The 14,961-nt window shown below is 40.6% G+C and overlaps 1 protein-coding gene across 1 annotated transcript in view; it reads right to left on the bottom strand.

Annotated features, from left to right (window-relative positions):
- Nucleotides 1-14,961, bottom strand: part of ABTB2 (ankyrin repeat and BTB domain containing 2) — a 133,389-nt gene that overhangs the window by 103,194 nt on the left and 15,234 nt on the right. The gene's annotated exons all lie outside the window — the stretch shown is intronic.

The raw sequence follows: 14,961 nt of genomic DNA, 5'->3' as shown, positions 1-14,961 counted from the left end.
CACTGGGTCTCTGCCTTTGAGTAAGAGCTTAGCATTTAACTAGCTCACGAATAAGTAATAAAAAGTAATCCATAAACATTGAATATGACTATGACTAATTTAAATATTCAGATCCAACCTACCTCTGATTTCAGGCTTGCAAACATTTTGGTTAGATCAGGGAGAGCAATTCTTAAGTCAAGTCAGGTGGGGATAAGCCTATTCTAGTTAATCTTTGTTCCTGGTCACTTTAATTCACCTAAAAATATAAGCAAAGCTAAAAGAAAGGTGGTGTTCCAATTCCAGAGATAGATAACCATACGCTGGATCAGGATTATGTTTACTTATTTACACTTGAGATCTACATTCAACCTAAAACCGAATTAGCCTTCAACTGTAGGCAGACCCCTTGGATCAGAAAGGCTCCATTAATTTCAAGGAACCATTCCCGATTTGAAGCACTGGTGGGGAGGAACGATTTATACCTGTGCTTTCTAAAGAGATGTCATTCACCGCATAGAGGGAAAGCGTTCATTTTTCACGTTTCCTTACTTCACAGATAATCCCTTTAGCCTTTGGGTTGACATACTTTATAGAGATTCAAAATAACCATCCACGAGACTTATTTCATACCACAGTCTTTTATGAAGCTCTTCAAAGAGCATTCTTACTCCAAAGAGATAAGAGAGTTCTTTTGACACATTGACATATAGAGTTTATTATCCTTTAATGGAAACTTCATCATCTGTGGCAGTTTTGAACCTAAGGAGGTTGTGCTATTAGACACAACAGACGTGCTACTTTTAACTGTAAGAAGTTACAATTCAAACAGCTGTTTCCACTGTTCTTGATGTATTGCCATGTTACGCAAGACATTTGCTCTTTTCTTGCGTGCAACTTTCATCACAAGAACAATCAAATTAGAGTCCTCATTCAATAACTTTTTAGTGAAAAAAAAAATTAAAGACAAAGGAAAAACAAGGACTTTTCACAGCTGTGGGTCCTGAAACTTCGTATTACTAGCTGCGCTTCACACGCTGAGCAATAACGATCTGCAAGCCAATAAAGAACCAAGTCTAAAATGGAAGCTACTCTAGGGGATGGTTCAAAGCATGGAGCCGATGGAAAAACACCTCTCCAAGTTAAAAGTAATACTCACAAAGGTTAATTTTAAGCCCCAGGTCAATGGTATCTATCCATTAAGAAATGTTGCCTAATGAAAAAAAAAAAATTACTTTTCACCTTGAATTAGTGTCTGAAATGTGCCTGCCTTCCTACCCCCCGGGGATTAACTAGGAGGGCCTCGCTGCGTTCACGTGCTCGGGAGCCTTTGGAAAGCGGACACTAGTTTGTCAACAAAAATTCAGTGCAATAGGATCTCGGGCAGCTAATGATACAAAACAGCTTAGAGAGCGATTCTTTTTTCTGCATGTGCATTCAAAACTTTTAAGGGATGGTACGTTTTCCTTCCTTTAAAATTATACACTCAACAGCAATATAAATTTTACTCTCATGTCTTTTCAGTCCATCAGGTTACAACTCTATCCTTCAACTGGAAGGATTAATCATTAAATCCCTCCTTGTGATGTGAGGAATCAGACTGTCCTGCGCAACCTGGCTGCGGCCACCCTCCTGGACATGAAGGTCCCGCTTTGGAAGCGAACCTTTTCCATGCCACCTGCAGCTGCTTAGCCTACGGGTTAAAGCGGCTTTGCCACAGGAAGGTTTGTGTTCTCAGAACAGTACTTCTACAGCTGTAAAGCGCATCACTTCAGAGACCCCAACAGACGCCTTAGCGACAGCAAAAGGTTCTCAAATGAAGCTTCTAACTCAGGTTTTGATCATTTGTGATCGTGAAGATGAGTGGCTTTACTGCAAGGTGATATTTTTGTGCTGGCCTCTTTGTGGTACAGGTATGCACAGTTAAAATTTGCACATGCTGTTGGAGATTGCGAAGCCATTTACAAGGACAGATTCATTAATATTCTCAAAACATTTACACTGGAGACCACCATCCTGGAAATGAAGATGTATTAGTGAAAGTCACGTTACCATGTGCAGTAATAGATCAGCAGGACTATTTACGATTCCTTTTACATTGGCATGGATTATGCATCAGGTGAAAAAAGTTATCATTTGCTCACTACTTAAACAATCCATTCACAGCTTATATTAAAATGTAAGATGTTAAGGAGGGACAAATTCTTTCCCAGGAATTCGCCAACACTGAAGCTTTGTTAGCCACAACTCCTTGGATTTACATAGCTCCAGAGTTTCAAAAATGTGAAAAAGCATACAGTACCAGGGTGATGTTTGTGAAATTATCTCGGAGGAAGAATTTTGTAACCTGCTGACATTGTGTAAACACACCAGTCTTAGGGGGCTTTTTCAAAAACTTTTGGTGTATTTTCACTCTGGCCCAGGATACGGCACACACCAAAACATCCTGGGGGGGTTAACAGAACACCCCTTATTGTTCTATTTTATATAAAAACGTGTTCAGTTAATAGTAGGAATAGAATGTTCCTTCTAGCAGTAGGAACTACACTAGCAGGAAAAGAATAAAACCAATAGTACTCCCACAGCAGTAGTAACTTCGTTTTGCTTGTTGTTTTTGAAGCGAGGATCAATCTGACAAACTTCATGTAACTGAGATTCTGGAAGACCCACAAAGTATTTTATTTTCACTAATATAATTGTCTGAAGGAAGACAGTGTGAGGGGGATTGCTCAGAGACCTTCGGAGTGCTTGCTGTACGACCAAGGGAGAATTCAACTTCATCTCCCATTGATATGCCAGAGCTCCTGTGACTCTTCTACCCAAAGTGCTGCATCTTCGTGCGCAGCAGGTATTAGGGCTGGACTTCCAAAGATAAAAACAAACCTTACCAAACCTGCTTCCAACCTGATCACGCTTCACAACCACAGTGCTACCGAGATAAAGTGTTGGCAGCAGAACTGTCAGGGGTTAACAAAGAGGCTGAGAGAGAAGCGCTGCTTAGCACGGTATCCACACCCATTATTCTTTTACACAGCATTGCCAATTCCTCATTACTATCACTTCTAACACTGGATACTAACTAGTTTCTTCAAGAAACATGAAGGTTTTTGATGCTTCTTTAAAATCACCCTTTTTTCCTGCGCTTGCACAGTAGGTTAAACAGAATCTAGACCCTTGGCCCACATAGTTACATCTCCTATCACTTGAGAGGATCCAAGTCCTGCAGAAGTGGAATAGGCAGTATGAAAAGCAGGATTAAGCCCTAGCCACGCCACGTGAACAAGCAGGTTTTGACATACAGGGAGCAAGTAGGGAGCATGTAAACAGAAAAATAAAAGAAAAAGAAGTCTAGAAAACAAGAGCTTCCAAAAGAAGCAATCTCTGTTCACAACACAGCCAAGCAAGCAAGAGGGGTCAGTGCACAGAGCGTCGTAGTTTAGTACAGGCATAGCCATCTAGGTTTGGGCTAAAACTCAAGTTTGATCCAGAGGTAAGCTTACTATTTGGACATACAATTAAAATCTTTGTCAGAAGATGAAATAAAATTTGGGATGTGTGACATACTGGAGTAAGGAATACAACAGACAAAAGTGATATGCACTTCTTGCAGAAGGAAAAAGTAGAGAGAGAAATAGAGAGAGAGGGATTCCAAATATCAGTCATTAAAAGCGTCCCATTTTTAAGAAGTGAAAGATTCACAACCAAAATTTTACTATTGTGTTCCCCTGTGGTGTCAGAGAACACAACGCCTCCCACAGCTACATCGGGTCTGCCAAATACATCAACTCAGCATGTATTCAAGTCAAGAGATGGCATTTAGAAATTGCTCACGTGATATGCCTCAAATTCTTCTACTCCAGTACTGTCAATACAAGTCTGTTTGGAGTATAAATGCATTTTGGAAACATACCTGATGATAAAAGATGACAGCATCTATTTTAAATGCAATTATTATTTGAAAGGTGCTCATTATTGCTAACTGATTCCTCTTTGATAGAGCTAGTACCTGCAACACACACTGGTATTCCACACTTCCAGTAGTGAACAGTTCTCTAAACTGCTAATTAATGTGATAACACGACTGCTCCACTCAGATACCCTGTAATTAAATTTAGGGTCCATAAAGAATAAGCTTACCATCTGTATCTGTAGAGGGAAGTGCTTTCTTTGGACAGTGATGGGGATTTTTTTTCTCTGTAGCCAAAGGGGGAACCCTCTAACAGGGGATTGCTTTCTGAGAACTTGAACCCAACGTGTTTATGTTGATGGTGTGTTATTCCCTGTCATACTTAACGGGAAGTCAGTCAAGCTTTGTTTGCAATAGTTTGTTTACAAATTTCCTATTTTTTTTTTTTTAAAACATTTGTGCCACGGTTTTCCCCCCCTAGCAGTTCTGAATAATTGATGCGTTTTTACAAGTTTTGTAATTAAAAGACCTACTAGAGTTACTATAGTAACAGAGGCCTTTAGAAAGCAATTGAATAAAACAAAAAAATGGGGTTGATTGGTTGGCTTTGATCTTTTCTCTTTGTTCAGTAGTATTAAGAATATTCTGAAAGATAATCCTTTTTTCCTCAATTGCAGAGTTCAGTTATATTTCAGGGCTTACACTGTGTAAGCATTAGGATTCATCAGCAAGCCATGGCACAAACGTAGACAACTTTCTGTATGCTGTGTTCTTCCTGGGGGCAGCCCTAACAAATGCAGAGCAGCTCCACTTACACAGTTTTAAGACAGCCTCACTGAATTTTTACCACTGCTCACTTCGCATTGAAATACCCACGTGGAAAGACTCTCAACACCAAAGCACATTTTAGTAAATATTCCTCCAAAAATAAAACCCAATTCAAGTTACAAGAACAAAACTCAGTGGTCATTCACTTCAAAGCAAGGTTCAACTAGATGTTGCAGTTAACTTCTTTTATGGCAAGTGCTCTATTCGGTTTTGGTTCCAGTAGCACCTGACTCTTCGAGTTTCAGTTTGAAGAGCCTACTTGAAAAATTACTACGAAGCAATGATAACCTCTTACTCAACAGCTCTGTTCCTTCTCATGCTGTGTACAGAGCCATGAGATCATCGGTCCTCAGGGCACAGATCAAGCCTTTCTTGCTTTTCTGTTCTGCTAGCAGTTCAGGAATCAATGCAAAGGGGAATGCATTTATGCTAATCATTATATTTTCACTATGCTGACAGACAACACAAGCCCTTGTATACTAATATCACAGTATGTTACCTTAGAATAACTCCTCCAACACAAAAAGGGAATGATAGTATCTGTGGAAGTCACTCTGTTTCATTACTCACTTATATAGAGTGAGAGACTTATATAGATATAAGTCACTCAACTTATATCTAGTGAAAAAAAAAAAACATACCAAAAATTTTCACTAGGAAAAATATTCCACCAGCTATAGACTATGAGTCACAAAGAAAAAGACCACAACAGTCTGGATCACAGGTGCATGAGAAGGATGAGATTGTATTTACCAACTTCTATCCTACTGCACCTGAACACAGGCATTGCTTGCTTTGGGATACAAACCCATCAAGGACAGCGTAAACGCAACACGATGCAGTTGCCACCCACGTTGGAAGGGCATAATTTGCACTCCAGAACCTTTCTTGGGAAAGGATGAACCCAGCTCAGTTCTCAGAGTTTGGACTCTGTTGCAAGCAGCCACCTACAACATGGTTTCAGTTTGCAGTGATGAAAATGAAACTTTTTTCCCCATAAGAGACAATTACCATTCATTAAGCTCTTCATATTATTTATTGGCATCTGCTTGAAAAATGCCTCTTTTATAAACAATTGTCTCATTTCCTTGCAGAAGAAAGATGAAACTATGAATCTGAATGTCAAAATACCATACCTATTCCAAAGATATGGAAAGTTTTGCACATCTCTGGTGTAGCCACTGCCCTACGGTGGCACGGCCCCATTTGGGCCTCATCATCAATCGTGCCTAACCTACAAAACAGGACCGCTCCAGGGACTCCCTGCAGTCTTACTGCCCCAGCTATGCAGCCGTGAGGCTACTGGAAACTCCTGTTTTCCTTAGGAGAAAACTTAGGTGCCCGGGCAACCAGGCAGACTGGGGAGGAGGCGGAGAGGTGCACACTCAAGTCCTGTCCTGCCTTGTGGCAGGAACATCGGGAAGGCGTCAGACCAGATCTGCAAGGCACACCGGAGAGCAAATCCACCCCACAGCTTACGCATAACCAGCGAGACCAACAATTTAAAATGATGCGGAATCATTCTTCTCCAGAGGAAGAGAGATCTTACAAGAAATTTAGCAACAAGAAAATTAAGCCACTCGTAAATCAACAACATTTCCAGAGGTTTAGCACATCTTATGAAAATCTGTTCTTTAAGATGCCTAATTTAAGACCATTGTAACAAGTTTACTAAACCAGGCAAATTTGTGGTCACACACATTTATGGAATGAGCCTAAATTTCCATGCAGAACTTGGTTTGTACCTTAAATAACCAAGTTTACTAAGTAACTATTTTTTATTGGTCTGAAGGGACATTGCTTAAAACAGGTTTCGTTGTAGGTAAGAGATTGAGTCCAGATGCTCATTTCAGATACACCGCTTAACTACGATGAACATCAGATCCATTTTATGAAGTCAGAGCCTGATTTGAAACTAATAAATATAAAACAAAAAGTTGCGATTTAAGTTATGCTAGTGAACTTCCTCAGGCCTTTGGATTTTTATATTTGTAATTAAAAAAAAGAAATATGATTCATAACTGATTAATGTCGGAACCTGTTTTTACCTAAGATAAAATGGTTCTTATTTAATGTAGCACTAAATTGTCTTCCAGCCCTAAAAGGAGCCATAAACACAACAAAGGATCAGTTTCATGCATTGATTTTTTTTTCCCTTTTTTGGTAAAGTTTTTATAAATAGACAGTAATGAGCTCTTTCTGCAGCCCCACACATGCAGTAGGCATAAAAAGAGAAAAATGCAGTAGCAGGTGTATCCCCCTTCATCTTCAGCATCTACCATAGGGCAGTAAAAAATAAACTCTCCTCTTCTGGGAAGAACTAAATGGAAACAGGCTGACATTTCACTTTCAAGAGGGAAAGGAGTTTAGGAACCAGTTCATGTGTGATGCACTGAGAATTGGCTCAATCTGAGAAGGCGGCCCCCATTCTCGACTCGCTCAGCTGCAGAAGCATGTGTCTCCACCAAAATTCACTGCAAGACCTCTAATGATAATAATTTCTTAAAATAAATGGTTAACAACCTATGGCATAGCGCAACCTTTCATCCATAAGTCTCAAGCAGACCACCCTCTCACAGCTACTCAATATCAGAAGGAGTTTCAGGAAGACAGCATCCCATTTCTTGTTTGGAGATACGAGGAAATGCTGAAGATGCTTTGCTGTGTCGTGTCCCCCCTCCACTGTTTGTGGGCTGTAAATTCATGCAGTCCTGGGGCTGCTCTAAAAACTTCTCCATTTTGCTCCAATCGCACGCTGTCTGCTGCGCTGGCCAGAGAGCACGGAGCAGAGCACATTCAGGACACAGCTATTTCAACTCAATGAGCTGGCAGAAGCCCTAAAATAACAGCACACCTCTCCATTAGGCAGCACCACAATATCAACCAAGACACGTTTTAGGATTTTCTTTCCAGTTTTGCCACTTTGGTTTTTGTGTGACTTTAAACAAATCGCTTCTCCTGCACACATTTCAAGTTTTCCTTTTTTATCTTAAATTTTCAATATTTTTCTGCCTAATAAGGTGCTACAAGGCTTATTTAGGGTTTGTAAAACACTAACAAATGGTACTCTATAAAAAAATCACAAGATATTTATTATAATAACAATAAGCTTTATAGCTGCTGGCTTGAGTCCTCACAATATTTTGTAAGCAGGGTGTGAAGCAGAAGCAGCATACCGAAACTCTTGTGTGTCATCTTCACAAGAGCTTCTCCCCCTCTTATTCTGCCTACAGTGCTTAGTGATCTGTACAAACATATAGTGAACTAATACGGCTTCTTGGTATAGCTAAAAGGAAAAAGAGAGAGGCTTTCCTCATGTGTATGGTATGCCCTAATTCTACTCAGCTGTATAATATTTAAAAAAAGAATGATGACAAGCTTTCTGACGTACCCGGCAAGAGTCATCATGAATGTGATACAAACCGAATCCAAAAATAGATGACTCTGCTTCAGAAAGAAAGAGAAAGAGACCTTCCCATAATTTGCAATAAGGAAACCACCTTAGCTTATCATAAAACAGAAGTCAGATGGCTGCTGGGCTGAGCAATCATTTGTCACCAGACGGGTCTGTGTAGGTTGTTGCTGGATGGGATCTATAGTGAGTTGCACAAACATGTTGCTGCAACGAGGATGCACAGTGGTTTGCTTTTCTACAACATGGAAATGTTACTCAACTGTGGGTGACTGCGCAGTGAGAAGCATTTGTTAAAATATTTCCTCATGATACACTAAATTTATTTCTGACAGAATGCCACAGCTGAGCAGAAAGTAACTCCTTCAAGTTAACTGGCTACTTGTATTTTCACTGCTCTTCTTGATGACTGTCCCAACCCACAAGCCTAGAGAGAAAATATCAGGCAAGCCAGGTGTTAAAAGAAGTTGTGGAAAGTATTCCAAACACCTGTGATTTTTACTGCAGTAAGGTCTTGTAGTTTTTGTTATTTTCACAGAAGGCTTGATGCTCATGGTATAAAATCACTGTTAAAGAATCTCATCGTCAGCTGGCGCTGTGCTGAGCACATCTTGCCCTCCATAATCACCAGCTCTAAAATTACAGCTGGATGTGGAGGATGCAGGGGGAGCACAAAAGCTCAAAACTTAAAACAGCCAGAACATCTAGAATTCAGTCCCAACTCTAACACTGACTTGAAGGGTGGCCTTGGACAGTTTAATTGAATTTTCTGTGCCACATCGATACAACGGGTATGGTGCTGTACTATTAGCAGCAATATTCAAATTAAATGAAGTCAAGCCTCACTAGAAAAAAATGGTGACTCCACTACAAGCAAAGCTATCCCATAACGTGTCTTTATTTTCATGAAGGGACCTGTTTTGCTTCTCCCTTTTCCAACAGAACAGACCTAGCAGTGAACACAGGTTCTATGTTTTCAAGCCTTCAAGCTATAGCTTGTCACGTTTATTCACCCACACCTTCCACATACTATTACATTCACATGAGAACAATGTGGCCAAACCTGGAGAGACTTGCAAACATTTTGATTGCATCCAGTGATTAAGTATTACCAACTGGCCATTCAGACAACAGAAAAGCAGGAATAATATCTGATCCTTCATTTGGAAAGCAGGAGACACCCCTGGTCCCCCCTCTCTCAGTTCTGTGCTCTTCATGGGATGCTACTACAGAACTCACTACGGTGAGTACAGCATACTACAGCTACAGTGCTACACCGGAACAGTAAATCCTTTCAGTGCTGGGTTCCCTATTGTCTGCTCATAATAATTCTCATTCTCAGTCATCCTTTCCTTTTTTTGGGCAAGGAGTATGAAAGAGGGGAAGAGTTTTGAGCAATTTTTTTGCATTCTCTACCTCCATACAGGTTTCCAAACTGCAGTCTGTATTCACACACCAGCTCTTCCACAACACGTAAGAGGAAACCTTATTTTTAAAAGAACTTACATATCCATATTTTATTCGCAAAAGAAAATTACGTTTGTTATAAGCATACAGGTTTTTTTGTGTTTAGTAAGCATAGGTTTAAAGTTAAGCTGCTGTTAGCAGACTGCTGCTACCAGTTAAACAGGTTTCTCACAGTGCACGGTAACATGCTTTCCTATCGAAACTGTTTAAAGCACATTTTATTACCAATTTCTTAATTTTGTTATTTATGATAAAACTGTAAAGATGAAACCCCTCGTTTTCAAAGTCAGAGCTGAAGTACATACCCAAATTCATAAACTGTTATGATTAAGAACAGCTGAGCTGCAAAGAAAAAAATTACAACAGAATGAAAGAGAAAAGTGCCAAGCCAGATCAAAGAAGTGGGCGAACAAGCCTGGAAAGATCTATTTAGCTAGGAATCTAAACAGCTTCTCAGACAAATAATAAGAGATCCCACTGCAATCAGAACGCAACACACCTTCATCCTAACACTGCGTTTCTACAACAAGGGCATTTTCACAATTACCAGTATTCCTAAAGAAGCAGGGGGGGGAATTATTCTAGCCATAGTCATGGTCTCAGAGACCTTTAATACCCGTTGGGTTTATACCCACATTTAGGAAGCACTGCTCATATGCCAGTTGTCGAGGCTAGCCGCCTCTTGTTCTGACCCCCAATCGCTCCAGCTCCTGACTTGTATCTGTAACCAAAATGTTTTAATCTCTCAGATTAATTTATTCCAAGATGTGCACAGCGCACAGCAAAACAGAACATTTTTTCTTTCACAATCCAAAACTCAAGCCCCACCGTCTCAGCTTCATCGCTTCAATGGTCCCGTTTTGGGGAAGGCTTTTTTGATTTTTCTGCTCCTAGAAAAGAGGCACCAGATACCCATCACGAGACACGTTTCTGAACCTACAGTAGTTGTAAGTACACGGCGTGCTGGATAAAACCTGACAAGTTCCCTCTTAATGTTAATGCTTGGGAAGGGAAAGGAATTAGCAGCAAGACTCAGTTCTGCAATGAGAAAGGTTTAATTAATAGGTTTCAGCATAACACAAAGGTGGTTTCTCTGTAATCCCTTTGCTAAAGTCTGGGACCAGGAGAGACTGGGAGAAGCTCGCTCCTGTCTGGCTTTACAAGCAGCATACCTGTACAAACCAGCCAAAGACTCACATCACAAACATCCCACTAGCTAAATCCCAGGACACAGATGAGTAGTCGTACACGGAGTTTGCATGAGGTTGTATTGCTTTATAAGAGGGTTTTACTAGCACACATTTCGGCTGACTTGAAAACTCAGTAGTGGCTCCCTGAATAACGTGGCTGGCCCAAACTCATACCAATAAAACTTTTATATCACGACCAAACTGCCACCTAGTATTTTAACATCACATATTATGCAGGGAAGCTGTTTTAGAGAGCTTTAAATGCTATATATTTGTTCTATTTCCTCACGCCTCCAGTGATTCCATAACTGCCAGAAGCAAATGGTACCCAGCTGTACAGTTAGACACACAAATATGAACATTTCTCAGGCCACTTTTAGGGAGTTAGCTATTAAGCATAAAGACGAGAAGCCTGCTGTAACCTCTTTTCCACTGATGTGCTCTGTCTAGCCAGAGAAAGCCACGGCCCATTTCTTGACCTGCATTGCATATGGGGCTTCACTGTGGCAAATTTACAGCCTGAACCTGGTTTCAGGTGTGTGTACTTTTAAATTAGCAGCACTGTATCCAGCAGCACATCAGAGAGCAGGCAATCCTGGCTCTCAGCCCCCTTCAGCTTCCGAATCCTCCTGTGCAAGAAACGAAAGAGCTGGTCACATCCGCAGAGTGGAATGAGCTAGTTACTCACAAAAGATAACGTTTCACTCAAGAACACTGTTCACTGAATAAGAAAGTGCTGAAAACGTCTGCATTTCTGTAACGTGAGTTTGTGTTAAAGAGTCCCCTCTGGATAATCTGCATGTAAATGAGGCAACGTTAGTTGCAAGTATCTCTGGAAACTTGAACTGGCTACACATTCTGAAAGTTAAGTAAAAACAGAACCACGGGAGAGAACCCCTAATTACCACATAGCGAGGGTACTGATTAAAACCATCAGGGCAGGGATCCTGTGTTTCATTAAATAAATACACCAAGTTCTGCTTTATTGTTATTTTAACTGATGAAGGAAAAATAAAGTCTACCTCCGCATGCATGAAGTTACCTAAATTCAAAGACTCACTGGCAACAGACTTAGAATAGCACAGCATTTTTTTTTTCCTAATGTTTGTATTTAAGTAGTTTACTACCGTTACTCAGGTTAATACGAAATACTGAAGCACAGTTAACCTCTGGCATTTTCGCATTCCATCTAGAGTCATTTCTTTGGATTTCACATGGCGAGGTGTAACTAATAAATGCAACATTAGAATACTATTTTAAGGGTTTTGTTTTTTTTAACTGAAAGCAGAGAACTAGAGAGCATTTTGGTAAAATGGACAACACCATCTCATTTATTCTCTAGCTTATAGGGGGTTTTGCTGCTTTCTGGCTACTGCATTGAGTATTCAAAACGGATTGCCAAGAGCTTGAGCAAACAACCCTAGTGAGGTCATTTCTGGGTAGCAATTTCAGAGAGGGTTTACTTCAATTAGAGACAGACAGACGTGAATTGGTATGTAGGGAGCAAGTTTCCTCTTGCTACTAGCAAACTCCATTTAGTTACACTACTCAAGACAGGAGAACACCATTTTCTGGGGTATACCAATGCTTGCAGTCTATACCTCATTGGTAAATAAAATGTATTAGTCAGGATCCTCTCTGCTGACATTTGCAGAGTTTGTAAGCAGGTCAAGAAGATGTCTCTCTACTCTTTTTCCACCAGTACTGCCAGCCTCAGAGGGGACCCCACATCCAGAACCGATACTGCTGGCTAACGGGATCCAGCCTCTTTGAGGAACACTTCAGCATAATCTCAACGTTTTCACGGAAGAGAAAGTGACAAGTCTGATTAGTTATTTTTACTCGTTACTTTAAAAGCTCAAGTTTTGTTAAGAGCTTTGTTCAAGAACTAAACAAAGTAACCTTCAGTGTCCTGGTCTCCACCCCGCTCTCTTCAAAAGTTGATAACCTAGAAGCAAAATAAATGGAAGATGGAAGACAAGGGAAGAAAAGCAGTGGGGGTACACTGAAACTTGCAGAGTCACCAGCACTGTTATTTTAATTGGTATAAAATTCTCTTCGACTGCTTACCCATATTAGTCCGTTAATTTTTGTAGGTAACGTTCTGGTTTTAAGGGTTATGTAAGGCTAAGACAATCCAGTACCTGTTTGCCTGGGCAGCTGGTGTAAGGAAGGAGGGGCAGCTAGTGTTTAGAGCCACGTTTTCCAAAGAAATATTGAATGAGTCTTTGGTTTGTGAACACTCCGCATCATAATGCAGTAGGTAGAGAAACTTAAAATACTTACTTTTCAGTTCTCCACTTGCATAGAGCAGAGCGACTCAATTTTCCAAGTACATATAGGCAGCGTTCATGTAAGTGACTGCAACTTTAAGAAGGGCAGTCAGTGGTAAAGAGTGACAACAAATCCAAGTCTGCAGTCTGCTATAACCAACAGATCCTACTTTCCCCACCTCCTAAGTTTAAAGTGATCAGGCAGGTTGTGCCTTCAGCACTGGTTGGGGGGGACAGGAAAGGAGCTTCTTGCAAACTCCTCTAGCTCTCTCAACTGCGTTAGAGCTATGGTGTCTATGTTATTGCAGTGGATGGGAATATCAGTATTTGCACTGTCCAGATACCTCTTCAAAATCAAGAGTTTGAAGTCTGGCTGTGAGGTTTGTTTCTGCCCGAGATCTAGTCTCAGGTTTCAGTGGGTTTTTTTCCCCCCCCAGTACTTTCACAATGAATCAAAAGATACTTAAAAAAAGTCCAAAACACTAAGCGGTGAACTGCTAGGCCATGCAACTTCCCTGATGTCAGTGGGGATGCCGAATGTAACAGAGCAGGTATCCATAACATTAATGAAAAAAAAAAAAGCCTACAAGATGTATCTATATGAAACACTTCATTCCTTCCTTATGTGCTGCTTTTGCCTTAGCTTGTCATAAGCTGAGGAAAAGATAGGGGCAAAGGGAGGGAGGAAGCACATGATTCGCTGCCCATAAAAATAAACCTAATATTCATTAAAGGCCTGAACATTTTGAGCAGAACCAAATATTTAAGCAATGCTTAATGCCTTCAGCACCACTGCCTGCTCCGTCTGAATGTTTTTACCAAAAAGAGTGGCTGATTACTTGCATTAGGAAGTTGAGGCCAAAGAATAATGTCTCCCAAAGCAGCCAATTGGAAAAAAACCTCTGTGAGCAGCTGTGTGCTTGCTGCATAACAGTTGTGGGAAAGCAGTGCAAAGAGGTCAGATCCTGATCCATTACATCACCGTGCATTGAGACAAGCTCTACTGCAGACAGAAGCCATTACAGATGTAAAATAAGCTCAGAGTCCAGTCCCTAATCTGTGGGATGGACAGCAGAATACAGCTCATTAGCATAGCTACATGAATGCCATTATTCAAACAAAATTATTAGTTTTTCTTTACCTCGGCTACTCACTGCGACAAGCCATGCGTATTTTAAGAGAGGAGGCAATTCAGACCCCAAGAGATCTCATTCTGGTTCACCTCCTATGCTTCTACTGTTACATCCAATTAAGGCTGCCAGTTTTAGGGACTACTATATATTAGTGAACACCACAAACCTGACTGTACCCTCCCAATAAAATGAAAATGCTGTTGGAGTACCTTCCTTAAAAGCTGAATGAAAGCTTGATCCTGTGGTTCTGATTACATTTTGGCTTGTGGGAATAGCCAATGGTATCGTGCTCCTATGCGATCACAAAGCAGGTTTCTGACCAAATCATTCAATCTTTTTGAAAAAAGTCATCTACTGACCCCTTCCTCCATCTCAAAACTAATCTAGGTTTTAACGGCTGACCCATTTATCCACAGTACTCAAAAATCTCTGCAACAAGTTAACGCGATTATAACATAGTAAGCTCTTCTGATACCATTATGGCTACACAAGGGATATGTAAGAAAGACACTGCGCCACGGATCTTAAAGTCTAAATACAGAATCGGTTCTCTTGTAAAATGAGAGTTGGGATTTTTGAGGGGAGGGGAGATGGAGAAGTTGGTTTATTCCTCTTTTTTCCCCCCTCCCAAAAGACTTGCAGGAAAGTGAGGACTTTTGTGTTGGCAAGGATTGAACAAAGATTGAACACTATCCCAGGACAAAAATTTACACACGGCAATCGTGGAACAAGATGAGAGTTCACAGCAGGTCTTTATTTGTGCAGGTACTAT

Source organism: Nipponia nippon, unplaced genomic scaffold, assembly GCF_047370975.1.
Source record: "Nipponia nippon isolate SJK-2023a ecotype South Korea unplaced genomic scaffold, ASM4737097v1 scaffold_10, whole genome shotgun sequence".
In the NCBI taxonomy this organism is placed as follows: domain Eukaryota; kingdom Metazoa; phylum Chordata; class Aves; order Pelecaniformes; family Threskiornithidae; genus Nipponia; species Nipponia nippon.
The sequence above is the reverse complement of the archived record's forward strand: the minus strand, read 5'-3'. Positions and strand labels throughout refer to the sequence as shown.